This window comes from Meleagris gallopavo, chromosome 3 (genome assembly GCF_905368555.1).
Source record: "Meleagris gallopavo chromosome 3, MGAL_WU_HG_1.1, whole genome shotgun sequence".
Taxonomy (NCBI): Eukaryota; Metazoa; Chordata; class Aves; order Galliformes; family Phasianidae; genus Meleagris; species Meleagris gallopavo.
In genome coordinates this window covers 8664170-8680832 of record NC_139406.1, presented here as the reverse complement: position 1 = coordinate 8680832, position 16663 = coordinate 8664170, and the positions used below count along the sequence as shown (strand labels likewise).

At 40.3% G+C, this 16663-nt stretch overlaps 1 long non-coding RNA gene across 1 annotated transcript in view; it reads left to right on the top strand.

Moving 5' to 3' along the window:
- Positions 1–11558, top strand: part of LOC104910097 (uncharacterized) — a 57237-nt gene extending 45679 nt beyond the window's left edge. Inside the window, exon 5 of the long non-coding RNA XR_014882285.1 lies at positions 11460–11558. This is a non-coding gene — a long non-coding RNA (uncharacterized LOC104910097). The remainder of the gene's footprint in view (positions 1–11459) is intronic.
- The last annotated feature ends 5105 nt before the right edge of the window (positions 11559–16663 follow it).

The window sequence follows — 16663 nt, the reverse complement described above, 5'->3', positions numbered from 1 at the left end:
GCTCTATATGCTTTACATATGTGGAATTACCATAGTTACTGTAGCAGTAGGACTATATGACATGGTATATGTATACTTCAACCTTTCTGGCATCTTTACCTTCAGTACAGGTTGTCTTACAGTGCTCTGGAGGTTGCTTCAGTTAAGTAGACCAAGTATTTAGCAGTAATTTCTGATTTGTGTGTATGTTTTTATCAGATTTCTATATTATCCAGTGGTTTGAAGAACAACAATTTAGATTATGGTTATGAATAAACTAATTACATGTTAGTCAGGAATATCTTGCTGCTGAGTGTGTATAAATGCATGCATGCACCTGTGCTTAAGGAAGCTGTTAAATGCCACAAGCAGATTACAGAGAAGTTGGGGTAGTACAATGAGATCAAAGGATAGATATCAAGGATACTTACCAAAGAAAAAGTATTCTCTTACCGTTTCTTCCATGCTGCATCTCTTTTTATAAATGGGCCAGGACTGTATTTTCTAGTAGTTTATTTTCACATTAGGAAGTTCTTCCTTCCCTTAGGGAGGCTCTTTGTGCTCATCTCAAGGGTAAATAAAGAATGCTTCTCACCATAATAAATCTAGAGAAAGGAGAAGAAAACAAAATGTCCCTGTATTCATCTTGAATAGCTGATAGATGGTTACATCAATTCTCTGTTCAGATTTTAGGGCCAAAAAATGAAAGGCCGTGATTAGTTTGGATCAGAGGCTGAGGCTAAGAGAAGAAGTTCAACAGTTCAATTTGAGAACACTTACAGTGAATGTGCATTGAGTAGTTTCCTAATAGAGGTATCTACTAGTATGATAATGATAGTAGTCTCCTATGGTCCACTGGTGATTGTTAAATAAAATGGAGATCTCTCTCTCTTTTTTTTTTTTTTTTAACTTCTCAAAACATCAGGAAGGTGATGCATGAAGAATACAGTGCCAAAGAGAGCTGCTGATAATAGTATCTTCTCCTCTTCATACTTAGGTCCACATCTCAGGGCTCTTTGCTGTACTACAGTTAAGATACACTGGTCAGAGAGTCAGGAAAGCAGTCGCAAACTCCTGCATGCACTGATTATGTTCTTTTGTTCCCTTCCAACAATACAGAAAACTAGCAAGTCCTTAAAGTTGGAACTTAGAGCTCTATCAAACAAAAAGATTGTTACATCTGGGAGAGTCTAGGACTTATATACCTCCAGCCTGGTGCGTAGACATGGCAACAGTATGTAATTCCCTGGAGTGTTGATTTCTCCTCTGCAGATCATGAGCTGGAGTCCTGCTGTTGCACAAGTTACTTTTACTGGTTGAGTGCCAGTGTGTAGTACGGGAGATATTGCTCTTCGGAACTAAACAAATTTAATCCCTTCATTCTTGTCAGAGAATTTGAGGGTTAACTTATGTGCCTTGATTTTTTACAAGTCTAGTCTTAGGCAGTTTGAGAAGGCCTAACAAAATCAAATTGCATCATCTCAAATCTGCTCAGCTTAAAGTAAATTTCAGATTGTGTCCTTGGTTCCTTTAGAAAAGTGATTTATTCTAAATTATGGAAGAACTTCCCTATTTTCATCAAATGATCATAACTAAACTACAAGAGGAACTCCACCAAAAAGCAAAGAGGAGCTGACCTAGAATATTGACTTCATTCTGGGAAAATCACCGGCTAGCAATGGCAGCATGTACTTGACAATGCTTCTATCTCTGAACAGCATCCAAGCTATCAGACATGATATTAAAGACAGTAAAATAACGTGTGAAGTTGTGATTGTGATCTGATATTTCTTGAGGCTTAACAGACTTGTATAACATGCCTTTTAGAAGGCCTTTTTAATTTGAGCAATTGTGAGGCTGCCTCATTGTGGCCTTCCAATATTTGAAGGGAGCATATAGACAGGAGGGGGAATGGCTGTTTACGAGGGTAGATAGTGATAGGACAAGGGAGAATGGTTTTAAACTGAGACAGGGGAGCTTTAGGTTAGATGTTATGAGGGAGTTTTCCACTCACAAGGTGGTGAGGCACTGGAACAGGTTGCCCAAGGAGGTTGTGGATGCCCCATCCCTGGAGGCATTCAAGGCCAGGCTGGATGTGGCTCTGGGCAGCCTGGTCTGCTGGTTGGCAACCCTGCACATAGCAGGGAGGTTGAAACTAGATGAGCATTGTGGTCCTTTTCAACCCAGGCTATTCTATGATTCTCTGACTTTGTCAGCTATAAGCAGTGCTCATGACATTTTGGGAAAATTTATTACAATTCTTGTATGCAGATATTGAAAATAGATTAACTTTTCCAATTTATTGCAAAATTTTGATTTTGACCTAAAAAGATGAATAGACTGGAATTCTAAAATACATGGGAATTTGAGAAAACTGGACATAGGGTTAATGCAGGTACTCCTTTTGCAAATTACAGATGTCTTCTTCGGCTGTTGCAGTAGGGCAGAGTGTTACTAATGCCACACATTGGTGGGTCAGGTCCTGAAATGTCTTATTTTCATTGGTCTTATTTTCATTTGTATTTTGATGCATTTCTGTGACACTCTTCCCTTATTTTTTATTTTTTTTTAATCTCTGGGCTTTACTCTTCCTAGTTTTCTCCAATACAGGAAAGTTAATATACGTATTTTCTTTAGCAAAACCCAAGGTTGATATAAAATTAAATGACTTCATAAAAAGGGTCTTCAAGACAAACATCAAATACTACAAGATACACAGTGAAGTCTTAGGATTCTGCAGCATAAAAGGAGGGGTATTTGCAAAAGGCTCCCCAGAGAGTGATGTGTGAAGGGAGTGGGGCCTCTGGAGGACCACCAGCATAGTTAGGTCAAGCCTCTCCTCTGGATCACCTTGCTCTCCATCAGAGCTGCTTCCTCTACCATCTATAGAAAAATCTGTGATCTCACTAGGCTGAGGTTAGCTTTTGTGAGTAGCTCTTTAAGTGCCACATGAAGAGAGGCTTTTAATGTAAGGAGCTGCGCTTCTAATCCCACGTAAGTGCCAATTTCCAAAGACACGGGGGCTGTAACTGTCCTGAATTAGATGCAGTGCCTACTAGAGAGGTAGTGTTTGTGTGTGCGTATATCAGTACTGAGTGGCTACTGCTGGATACCGGCCTGGATTTGGGAGTTGGTTGATAAACAGCTTTGTGACAGCCCGTTTGATATTTGTGACGCTAATAGCTTGAAAGAGCACTCGGTAGGTAGAGAACCGCTGTGCGAAATTAGTCAGGCACCAATCTGCTCACAGCTCTGTGCTCATAGTGGGCTGCAAACTTGAGCCAGACGGTTTGTGAGCTCTCCTGTAGGCATCCAGACAAGCCTGTTCCGAGATGACATTTGCTTCTCCACAGATATGTCACGGATCATTTTTCACAGCCCTGTTGAAGTGGCTTATTTATTATCATCTGTTCTGGTGTTACATCCTGGACATGGGAGAACTGTTTACTGTATCGCGGTGCCAGGAATTCCTTGTTACTGTGCAATCTGACTCCAGGATAGTGCTCAGGATGAGGCCAGTGCTTTCCTCAAGGCTGACTCTGCTGAAGTTGGAAATGACGAGGCGAATCTGAGGTGTTACAGCAGAAGTTGGCTGTTTGGTACATAAGTGACCTCTAAGTGAAGAGCTACCGCATTCATTGCTATTCCACTTGCCCTAGCTGTAGACCTCAAATCCATATTTGAAGTCATCAGAACAAATTGGTCTTGGATTTCAGCAACCCTGTTGTTAGCCCACACTTTGCAAGAGCAGTGGTTCTTAGCTGGTCCTGTGAAGCTGTGCTGCCTTAAACGGTTAACGTTATAAGGCATTGGGGTAGACCACTGTGAATTCAGAAAGCTGACAGTGATCCATGAACAAAATGGTAGGGAATTACTGCCACTGCTGCTCTAGAGCATGAAGTTTCCAGTGTTACTTTAGGAAAATAAGCTAATCTGTTTCAGGAATGGCAGCAGAACCCGGCTGCTGTGTTTTTACTGAATCATTTTTACAGTTGTATTTCTTTACTCTGTATCAAAATAACTTTCACAGTGAGTGAATGTTGTAAAACCGCATTTTCAGGAGAGTCACTCACCTTTTCTGAGTCTGCTCTTCTGATTGGATTTGTGTTGCTATGCTAGAATAATATTTCCCCAAATCTGTATCAGTATGTATGATCAATTAAATTAATGGCTAAAATCTGTCATCCAAGATGACTCTCTGTTGTTATTAGGAGGGAATCAGATCGATTTTCGTTGGAACCAGGCTAGTGCAAAATGTCAATTACCACGGGGAAAGTATCCTGCTGTATACGCTGCAGAAAATGAAGCTGAGTCCACTTAAGATCAGTGTATATAGGTTTTAAAGTGCCCCAGCGTACTTTTGTTTCTAATTGTTTTTGTTATCTGTATCAGAGTAGCACTGGGAAGCTCCAAACAGTGGCATGACCCCATTGTGTCTTGCACAAACACTCACTTCCAATTGAAAGAGTCTGATTGAAAAAGGAGATAAAAGCAGTCTTTTCTCCAGTCTTACTGGAGGTAGGACAGATGGATCGCTGAGATTGCGTGGAAGGGAACTAATGCTTCTTGTGCTGACAGTTACAGCCATTTCACCTTTCTGCTTCCCCTTCTGGGCCCAATATCACCCAGTTTAGGAATGGGCAACAGCAGAGGCTTTCCTGGCAGAGCAATCAGTGGTGGGGTAAGAGCAAGAATTCCTTTATCAAGCTAGAATAAGTTATCTGGGTCTTGAAGCAATGAAGTGACATAAAGTATTAAAAAATAGTCTGAAGATAACTTTAAAGGAAGTGTTATCACTTAGTGAGTACATTGCTTTGCCAGCTAGTGTAAGTCCAAATACTATCATTGCTAGCAATTATTTTTTAAGAAACTGTAGCATAAATGGAAAATTTTTGGAAGATGTTGGGACTTTGTTTTTCTGAAAGAAAATGGAGCCTTGTTACTAAGCTAGAGCTTGAAAAGTGGCTAGAAAGAAAACTAAAACAAATTAGTCTTTTATAATCCAACAGAATACAAAAGTAAACATAAAACAATGATAAAAAAAGTGAACCCAGATTTACATTTCCTTTATTATAATTTAGGAGCCATAAGTAACAAAGGAAAGTCATTTTGTTTATTTTGTGGAGTTTGTTGGATTAGCAGTGTCCTTTGAGAATACTGTACCTCAGGCAACGGAGTACAGGATTTTCCAAAACGTGTTTAAATATTCTTATTTCTAGAGTATGACTAAAACAGGAAAATTATAACACACAGTGCTCCACATTCTAGCATAATGTTTTAATTTGCTGAACGCGAGTGAGGATTCGTTTAAAAATCTGATGTCTGCTGTCCCCATCCTTTCTCCTAAACACGCCTGGTTACCTGATTGAGAGCTGCTGTGGTTAGGTGGGGGTGTATGTGTCAGTGTTGGTCAGTCAGGTGCTTTGCATTACCCTTTGCTGTCACTGAAAGTAGCTGATGCATCAGAGCTGTTCTGGGTCTATAGGTGTATAACCAGCAGTGTTGGCCTCTGGGTTGTTAATAGAGGCAAAATGTGTTTATTCTGTTAGGCATACTTCCTAATGAAAAAAAGGCATTACGCATTAGAACAAACTATATAAATTATTAATCTCTCCTTCCACATGATGTGACCAATCTTTTATGAACTCATGGTCTATTGTAACCTAATTTGATAGGGGACTGGTATGTATTAAGAGTCTGTGAAGTTCTCAGAAGGAAATGCCTGGGTAGGAGTGAGAAATGGCTGAGGTTTGCAGGCTGCAGAATCCAGAACCTGGTCCTTGTTAGACACCGCAGTTTCTAGGCCGGAACAAAACCCTGAGACAGGTGCTGATAGGATCTGCTGCTCACGAAGCTCCTTCTCTGCAAGGAAGAGAAAAAGCACTTATTACTCCAGACAGACTGTTTCTGCTCAGGGCTGTAAATTATTTTGTATTTTTGAAGTAGATACTGCTTTGTCTGAGGGAGAAAGCCTAGGACTTTTATTTGTATCCTGCAGCACGACAGTCCTTGGGGCATCAATGCCAACATTAAAAGCCTACTGTCTACATTCCCTGTTTTCCTTCTGCTTCTTTCCATCCCCCTGTCCCAGTTGCATCATTCTTTCTTCCCATAAGTTCCAGCTTCATCACCCATCCAGCCTCTTCCATTCAGCTGGTCTTGTTTTCTGCCACGTTTGCAGGTTGAATCAGCACACAGATGGAAGCAGACAGCTCCCTGCTCCTCAGTTTCATGGAAGCAGACCCCAGTTGCTGTCTTGGTAAAAGATTGGGTGCTGTCAGGACCCTCCTCTGGCCTACAGCCACCTTCTGGGAATGGGAAGCAGAAACAAGCCATTGGGTGTGTAGGAGGGCCTGACTGCAGCTGTGTCTCCTGCTCAGTTTGAAAAGCTTGCTACCAAGCAAAAGTAAAAGTAGTACTTTCATCCCTTCCTGCTTTTCTTTCTGTGACAATTGTTAGAGTGCTGCATTGTAGGGAGCAAGCTGAAAACTGAGTTGGCAGAAAATCCTCAGCTCCTCCCCACCTTCCAAAATGTTACAGGCACTACCTACAGTACTGACAACATTGGCTGTGCTGCCATCAGGAAAAAAAGCAGTAAGAGATACAGCAAAAGCAAACTGGGTTACTGTGTGCTCTGTGGCTCACAGCCAAAAAAGCATCTCAGCACTGGTTATAAGATGCTGAATTAAGTAACAGTGTTGTCTGCTGTGACCATGAAGTGATTCTCATTTCATTACACAAAACCCAAATGTATACATTTTGTTGTTTGTGTACATGGTCTTGGCAAACCAGAAAACATTTTGTTTAAACCTGTTACTTGCAGATAGGATAGTTTTAAGTAATTTCCTTTGTGCAGTAAATTGCAATACCTTTCTCTTACATTCAGGGAGCAATATACTGCTTGTGGCTAATTTTAACATCTCTGTGTTCCTGTGCACAGGAAACTAAAAGATTCTGCTTTCTTGGCAGGAAACGGAGTTCAAATCCTATTAAATTTAAGTCAGTATGGTGATTTCTTTTGCAATGAGACAAGTGTCAAGAGAAAACAATTGTACAAAGTTCACACCTAAGGCAAAGAAAAAGATTATCTGTTAAAGAGTCTGACTAGCTTAGGGACTGTGGTCTCATTTTCAAAAGGAATGAATTTCCTGCATGTCCAACAAAGTGTGGGCACCTTAAAGGGAGGTCTTGTACGGTACAGCTCATAGAAGCTTAGGATGAGTCTAGAGCTGCTATTAAACCCTTCACTTTCCTACATAGGGAGTACCAAAGCTGTCGGCTAGAGCTGCAGCCCTACCTTCCTGCAAGCTCTTGGACAAGGTACAGTGACAGAGCCGAGCCCAGCCTCCACATCAGGAGCTCATGCAGCTTGTCTTTTGTCTTTTTCTGACATTAGTTTTGAGCAAGAGTGTTCTCACAGTTCTGCCTCAAGCTCGTGCTTACTTCATAGGGCAGGGAAGTGTCACAAATTAATATTGATGGAAATGGGGGTGAGGGAGTACAAATTCTCATGTCATATCTGTTTGCTCTGGCACTGTGTTATTTGACTTAATTTTCCCTGTTTCTGTTTTGCAAAGATATTTTCTGTCCTTTGACTCTCTGCTTTTCTAGTTGGTCCACCTTTGCTAAATATCCATATTAATTCAATCAACAAGTAGACCATTAAATAAGGAATCCTGCAGTTTGGATACAAAACTCTGATTCATACAGGAAGTGTTCTTTTCTTTGTTTTAATGAAAACAGGCTCAGCAGCTCACAGACAAAAAAAAAAAAAAAAAAAAAATCCAACAACAACAAAAAAAAAAACACATGGAAAATGTGTGCAATCTGTTTGTGCTTCAGCATTGAGGAAAATGTTTATATTGTGCCATGGCTAATACAAATTAAATTATTGTTAAATTCCCAAATGATTTTTTTTGTTGTTTCAAAGCAGGATAGGCCCATGCCCTTTTTTATTTGTAGAACCAAGCAGAAAACAGAAAATGGTCTTACTGAAATGATTTGTTGCTTTGGTTTACAACCATGAAAGGGAATGGCATTTCCAGGGCCGTATGTGTCCCTCGCTGTGGGCAGCACACATTTCTATGGTTAGGATGTAAGATTATTCCTAGAAAAAATGTCTTCTAGCACTGAACAGTCCGGCTTTTATGTCCTGAAAGTGGCTAATGTGTGCCTACAATAAACTTAACTTTTCCAAAAGCAGATAATCATAAGCATACTTCATTGCATTTCCACAGAACCTCCCGCTCTCTTTTCCTTAAAGCTTCTGAAATTTACATCAAATTTATGAATGAGCAGAATGTGAATGGTACACAATTTAGCATAAGGACAGTCTGTCTGTACTGCTTTGAAAGCCACCAGTCTTAAAAGATTGGCACTTTTCAGATGTAAAATATTGACAGAGGTTTAAACATTCATGCCCTACTTTTCCCCCTTTTGGTTTGTGGATCCCAGATTCAATTATGCTTCTTATGTAAAATTGCTTTTTAAATTCAGAAGTTCAAGTACCATTTATCTGAGCTGTCTGGTTTCTTTTCAGGAAGGACGGGTACATTTCCAAAGTGCTGTTTTTGTCTTCTAACTACTAGATTCACCTGAGGCTTTGGAAGCAAATTTTTTTTTTATATACCAGTTCTAATATAAAAAAATGGAGGAAATCCCATAATCAAGAACTGAATAATCTAGGCTCCTTATTTTTCCTATTTCTGCCGTCCATCTGCACTGTTGATAATATGGGAAATTAAAATACCCTTATTTTAAAAAGGCATATAGAGACCAAGCTGAAAGTCCAGGTGGCTTTTAGATAAATTAAAGAATTGAAAAAAACCATGAAGAAATCCTGCTTTGTACAAGGAGGTCCATCCCTGCCTGCAAGCCCAACGGGGAAAATAAGTAACCTAAAAAGGTTAATAATAATAACCTAGAAAGGTGTGTGTGCTATAAACTTTACTTGTGGACTTGTTTTCTGTTTCAGTTTGTTTGTTTTTGTTCATTACCTGACTCTCTTTCTTACTCTTCAGGCACAACAATCAAAATTTCCTTTTCCAATAGTGATGCTGAAATTTTCCACTGGTCACTGGTCTTCTTAAGAAAAATTAGTTACTCAAATATTTGTTTCGTGGGAAATCAGTGCATTAAACTTTTGGGGTTTCAAATAGTGTTTGGGAAATATGTCCTGTAGTTATTGGGATATATATGTATTTAATTTCATTATGAAAAGAAAAGTAGTAACTCTCGAGCATGCAGGATTTTATGAGATAATAACTTGAGAAATTAACTTAATCTTCATTGTAATGAGGAATAGTTTAAAAGCAGTAAGTAAGGGATGAGCATACAGATTAAGCAACTTCATGGAAAATATGGAAGGATTACAGTTTTAGCTCTTTATTAGCTACTGTACATATGGAACTAAGAAATAGACTGCAAAGCACATGGGCTAGTGAATCCAATCCTTGATTCTGACCTGCACTTCTCAAAACAATGTACTCTTTGTCTTAGAAAAACCTCTGCCTTTGCAGGTTGCACTGGAATATATATGTTTCCTTACTTGCAAAGCTGAAACCATGAGTTATATTCAGGATTTTCTTCATTTTTTAATTTCATTCTAGTTTTCTAGACGTTTCAAACTTGCCTTTATGTGTTTATTAAGAAATGTATTGAAAATATGTGTCATCTCTCTTTAATATTTTTCACTTTAACTTTTAAGAAAACTTTATTATTCTTGCTGATATGATTCTTGTTAGATCTTTCTTTTTTCTTTCTTTCTTTTTTCTGGACTCAGAGAGTCTTTTATAAAATGAGAGGGAAGTTGTTTTGTTTTCTTCTCTCTTTCTCTGTCTATTCCCTCCCTTGGAATTCGGGTAGCAGAACCAAGATTTTTGTCTCTATAATAATATATTGTCAACAATGACAAGAGGTGTAATTACCTTCGTAATCAGATTATATCATGAATCATAATCTCTCAAATGTTTAATTCCATTGGCTGTGAGTCCAGACAGCTACCCAGAACTGCCAAGTACATCAGTGTTTGCAGGTCTGTTATTTGTTTCCATAAACTCAAGTACAAGTAACTTGTAAAAAATTTGAGTCTCCTGTTCAGGTTTTAAATAACCATCTTTCTGTAGCAAAGATTCAGTTGCTCTAAAATCATCACATGTGCGCATATCAACCATGGATTTCAATAGGGAAGGATATTTATTTTTTTTTAATTTGGTATGTGTTAAATTCTTTCTATATGCAAGGTGAAAAGTACTGCCGCTTAGAAGCCAAGGGAGCATGAGAGAACACAGTACTGGATTTGTCTGGACCAGACTGGGCACACTGGATAAAGCCTAATGAATTAAACAGGCTTTTGAAAAATCACTGGTATTTTAAATAGCACCTTTGGACTTGTTCAATTGCTCCAGAGACTTAAAATGATGTAGTAGGTAACTGTCAGGGACTTTAGGTTAGGAATAAGGGTCACATCTTGGTGCCATGGAAATGAACAACAGAAGTCCCACGGATTTCAGGAAGGGGCTGTAATTTAACCCAGCATTCCACTTTTTCCTCTTGCCAAAGCAGACACTAAAACACAAAGTGATTGCTAGAGAGAGCAAAGGAGAAGCGAGAATTTTCCATGCAAACAGACATTAATCAAACAAGCCATTTTATTAAGAAAGACATAATAAAGAGGGCTTACTCACAGTTAAGGGAATTTTTATGTCCCAGAGTTTTTCCAGCTTTGCCAGATGCCAAGTTGAAAACAAGGCAGGAGGAGGAAGACGACGACCATAGAAAGAAATGTCTTGCCTACTCTTGAGACTGTGCGGAGAATCAAGCATCTCAAGTTCATGAAATAGTTTTAAAGTACACATCCAAAGGGAAACATCAGAAAAAAGTCCAGAACTGTAACAAAAGCATAAGTGAACCCAGATCAATGGAAAGTTTGCTGTGATTCTGACAAGGCTTAATTTGCCAAAATCGTGTTTGTACTGCAGTAGATTCCCTATATCCCCACAGTGCAGATGTCTTCAGGAGTAGGAGGAATGCTCCTCCCATTCCAGTTTCCTAGAAATGATGAAAGCTTAGAGATTTCTAAATGCAGCATTATTTTTTTCCCACCAGCAGACCTATTTCTCAATTGGAATTTTTCATTTCTCTTTCTATGTGAAAGTCTTTTACAATTCCTTGCCACTGGGGGCAATCTAATACAGATATTGATGCGACCAGCACTTGTTCTTTACAACCAGAGTCCTGTGGAGTTCATTATAGTTTAACTATTTAACTTAAAAAAAAAAATACGGTAAGACCAGATTAAAAAAAAAAAAATGCATCCACTCTGTTTCACTAGAAAATGAGAAGATATTTATCTCTGAGTAAGAAGGAAAGATGATAGCAACTTTAAGATTTAAATTGATCCAAGTATATGATGCTAAGGATCCTAAATGGTTTCAAATTGCGGAAGATTATCTTGTAATTTGTATATATTGCTTCTGTAGGCTGCTGAGGAAGCTAATTGCGATACATCCTGTGGTTAAGTTATCATCTTTCTCAATGACTGAAGATCATAATTTTATCTTTAGGTGAGTTTAATGCTACCCGTCTGTTACGTTCATTTGTATGCTGGAGCAGTGCTGACAAGCCTCCTGTTGTTCCATGTAGCATTTGTGTCAGCCAACCAGGTTAGTGGAAGATTCACTTCTATGAAATTACAACACAGGAAACAAGCTCAGCCCCCAGAGAGCAGCTTTCCTTTTTTCTGAGCGTGGCCGGTGAATAGCAGCTGTGGCTGGAAACAGGCTCTCAGGCTGTGTTCACATAGGTCCTGACTGACCTGGCTGCTCGTCTGCAAATAACAAAGTGTGTGATATCAAAGCAGATGGAGATGAGAGATACCGTCACTGGGGAAAACTGGCTGTTGTGTTGAACAGCGTTCACCTTGCTGCATGATGACTGCATAAGAGCAGCCTACAGAGGACAGTAGCTGAAAAAATGTGAGAGCTGAACCACTCTTTTTGACCTCACCTCAGCAGCACAAACACTGACCACGGAAGGAAGAGTTGCACACATCGGCTTTGTTCCAGTGTTGTATTTTATTCTTTATCTAGCATAATAGATACAGACCAGATCAGAGAAGCTGCCAGGGAAACATGAGCAGAAAGGTAAATGAAACACTGGATGGGTTTCTTAGTTTTCAAATGATCTTTGATACCGTAGCATGAAAAAGGGGGGGCCCTGTGAAAGACTGCACCAATTCTGGACATGTTGTGTCCAGCTGGATGGCTGTGGAATTGTGGTAGAGGACAGTAGGTTCTTCTGCTGCTGTATCCTCTTTTTCTTTTCAAGTGCTGTCAGAGCTCTACAATAGCATAAATTTGGATCTTCTGCATGTGAGACTCTTTTCTTAGCTTGCTAAAGTGAAAAGTGGGGAATGACAAAAGGAAGATGTGTGTAACTGTAAAGCAAGGGCAGGAGCAAATGAATTCCAGCTATGTTAAAAAGGCACGTAGGTTTAAGAAAAAAAAGAAGAAAGAGAGAGAGAGAGAGAATAATAATCTAGGTGTGTGTATTGTTGTTTTGGTTTTCTTTTTTGTGCTCACACTTAAGTGTTTTATTTTTGACTAGGCCAAATGAGACAAGGTAATCTTGGGAATTCTGGGATAGGAAGAATACTCTGTAAAGACTGAAGTCTGGGGGAAAAAAAAGTGGGATAAAAAGAAGAAAATAGCTTAGCAGCATTGTGTTCAGAATCAGCTTATAGTTGAAGTGAAATTGTCCCCCCCTTTTAATTTGAGTACAGCATCCAGAAATGTTTGGGTTAGTTTGGATTTAGGCCTAATTTTGGGAGACAACTTGGAGATTCATCCAATCTGAAGTTTGTCATTATTCATGCTAATTAAAGAATAGATGTCAGGACTTGTTTCTATTCAGCAACAGAAGATGAGGTGAAGGAAACTCTTCTCGTTGCTCATTTTGAAGTCAATAATTAGATCTGATGTCAGCATGCTTGAGTAAGCATTATATTTAGGGACTAGGGCAGGAACATTGCTGGGCATCAGATTGTAGTGATTGGGATGGATAAGAGGCAGTTTCCAGTGGAAGGTGGCCAAACATTTTGGGCTGCTGGGTGATGAGGTGTAGGCTGGAGATAGATGTGAGATAAGGAGATGGGAAACAACTAAGAGGTGCTAATTCTTGGTATGGTTTCTGGCTAGGCATGGCACCACTGCTGGACAAATCTGTTGATGAGAGTTGTGAACCATCTTGGGAGTAAAGATGTCGGGTAGAAAACTGTCCACACATTTCTTAGCCTTTCAAAAAGTTTAGGTTTTGTGTGAATGCTGATGGTGACTTGGTTGGTTGTAGATGTCAGCAGCAATTCTTGCCTTTTGAAAGTTGAGATTTAAGGCTGTCATATTCTGAAAACGCTCTCTCTGCTAAATAACCTTTAAAAATAACTAACCTTTACAAATGCATATGTGCTAACATCTGTGTGAAAGGCAACTTCCCACACTGACCAGCCCTCCATCTGGCTGCAGGCGGTTTGGGGGAAGTATGAGAGACTGTCAGCCCTCATGGATGGGGTTCAGCTAATGTATGTGGGTGACCCTGCCAGAGGTACATTAGTTTGGCTAAAACTTTGGAAGCTACCTCTGCAGTCTGAGTGTCAAAGTTAATCCTGTAAAAAGGTGTTATCTATAAAAATAGAAATGAGCTATTTCTCAGTGCTGTTCTAGCAGTGTTCAAATCCCGGACTGGTTGAAATAGCTGGAGACAGATTTTAGACTGGTTCAATAGGCCAGCTGAGGTCATGAGTGCCAATTCTGTTCAGCCTACCATGCTGAGCAGTGTTTTTCCTAAACACACAACAGTGTGGATGCCCTGAGAAGTGAGTGGAAGCAATTGCGTTGATTAAAGCAAAGAATCCAAGCATTTATTCAATGAGTTTTTTGCCTCAGTCTTGACTGGCAGCCAGGATTCTCACATCCCTGAACCTGAACTCCGTGTGGGATCTGGGGGAGCAAATTCCCCCCCAACACTGTAAGGGCATAGCAAGTCTGAGACTGACTCGCGAGACTGAATGTGCATGGGGCCAGATGACATGCATCCAAGGATCCTAAGGGAGCTGGCTGGTGTCGTTGCTGAGCTGCTCTCCATCATATTGAGAAGTCATGACTGTCAGGCAAAATGCTCAAGGACTGGACAAAGAGAAGCACTCCCATTTACAAGAAAGGGAAGAAGAACCTGGGAAACCACAGGCTGGTGCACCTCACCTCTGTGCCTGGGAAGGTCATGGAATAGAGCCTCCTGGAAGACACATTAAAGTGCATCAGGGATGAGCAGGTGATTCAGGACAGTCATCAAGGCTTTACCAAGGGAATGTCACCAATCTGTGATGGAGTAACTGCGTTGGTGGTCAAAGGGAAGGTAACTGATGTTATCTACCTGGATTCTGCAAGGCCTCTGACATGGTCCCCCACCATATCGTTATCTCTGAATTGGAGAGATATGGATTTGAAGAGTGGACTATTCAGTGGACAAGGAATTGTTTGGAAGGTTGCAGTCAGAGGGTTGTGGTCAATGGCTCTACATCCTGATGGAGGCCGGTAATGAGCAATTTCCCCTAGGTGTCCACCTTGGGACCAGTACTCTTTAATACATTTATCAGTGACATAGATGATGGGATTGAATGCACCCTCAGCAGGTTTGCTGATGACACCAAGCTGAGTGGTGTGGTTGATACCACACAAGGAAGGGATTCCTTCCAGAAGGACCTTGATAAACTCAAAAGATGGGCTCTTGTAAACCTAATGAGGTTCAACAAAGCAAAGTGCAAGGCTATGCACTTGGGTCATGGTAATCCCAGATATGTATACAAACTGAAAGAACTCCTTGAGAGTAGCCCTGCTGAGAAGGATTTAGGGGTCCTGATTGATGAAAAACTTAAAGTGAGCCAACAGTCTGTGCTTGTAGCCTGGAAGGCAGACAGTATCCTGGGCTGCATCGGGAGAGGGGTGGCCAGCATGGACAGAGAGGGGATTGTCCCCCTCTTTTCTGCCCTTGTGAAGTCCCATCTGGAGTGTTCAAGTCTGGAGCTTCCAGTACAGGAGAGATGTGGAGCTTTTGTAAAAGGGTCCAAACCAGAGTAGGGCCGCAAAGATAATTGGAGGGCTGGAGTGCCTCTCCTATGAAGATAGGCAGAAGGAACTGGGCTTGTTCAACCTGGAAAAGTGAAGGCTGCAGGAAGACCTCATTGTGACCTTCCAAAATTTAAAGACAGCTAATAAACTTGAGGGAAATCAACGTTTTACACAGGTGGATAGTGATTGGACAAGGGGGAATGGTTTTAAAATAAGGAGGGGAGATTTAGATTAGCTGTCAGGGGAAGTTTTTTCACTGAGAGAGTGGTGAGGTGCTGGAACAGGCTGCTTGGAGAGGTTGTGAATGCCCCATTCCTGGAACTGTTCAAAGCCAGGTTGGATGGAGCCCTGGGCAATCTGATCTAGCAGTTCCCAAACCTGCCTGTGGCTAGGGGGTTGGAACTTCGTGATTCTTGTGATTCTGCTTCACCCAACCCATTTTATGATTACTCAACAGGAAACAAACTGGCCACTGTATCTCCATACTGGTTTGTGACTGAGGCTTGCTGAGGCTTAGGACTTGTCATACAACAAATTGGGGCGGCAGGAATTTGCAACTTTTCCATTTTGGAGTGAAAATACTTCTGCCATGGTCTTCTTGCTTATTCCTCTTAGTGAGGAGCATGTTATTAGCTGACCTTTTGGCTACAATCTGCTGTGTAGGTTGTGACATGCCTCGGCGGTGGTTGGAGGGGAAAGAAGCAGTACGATATGTCTTTGACTTTACACCACATGTTTCGGAATGCTGTAGTTCACTCTCACATTTTATAAAATCAATTTCCATTCTGTTGTGGTATTTCACACATTCACATTCTGAATAAGTTAGAGAAAATTCTACAACTTACTAAAATAACTTTAATTTTCCCTATTACATGAAGAAGCCTATCCATACTTTATCTGTTACAGATGGAAAAACTACATATGGAGAAGTCAGATCTATTAATTAGTTTATAAGTACAAAGTCCCCTAAAGAGTGCCACAGATCCATGTGTTATTCTTAAGAGCTGTCTGAAGTACTTGCACTGAATAATTTATTTCAATTTAGCCCTGTTTCTGCTGTTAATTATCTAAGATCAAACTTTGCTTTTTGGGATTTCATTTTATCTTTTACCATTCAGTCCATTGCCTAAATTCATTGAAATGCTCTCTGAACATATTTCAGCCTACCAAGGTAATCAAACCATCAACACTCATTGACTGTTCTATCTTGTCATTAAGGCGTGATAGGATGATAACTAATTTTGTTGTTTTTATTCCTTCAATCATTAAATTCTAAGAGAAAGAGGAAAGAGGGAGGAAAGTATGAGAATATCAAAATCAACCTCATGGGAACCCTGGATAGCATTATTATTTAATCTTTGACTCTTTTGAGACCCTACCTAAGGATCTGGCCCTGTTATGCTAGGAAATATCAGCCAACTAGCATCTTCCTAATGACATGGAAATCTTTTACCTTGGAGAAGGTTAGGGTTAGCTACGTGGGACCAGAGAGCTCTGATCCCAAGTTCAGACCTGGTAACTTCTCTTTTCTGAGCTGAGCTGCTTCAGACTCCACTATGGGA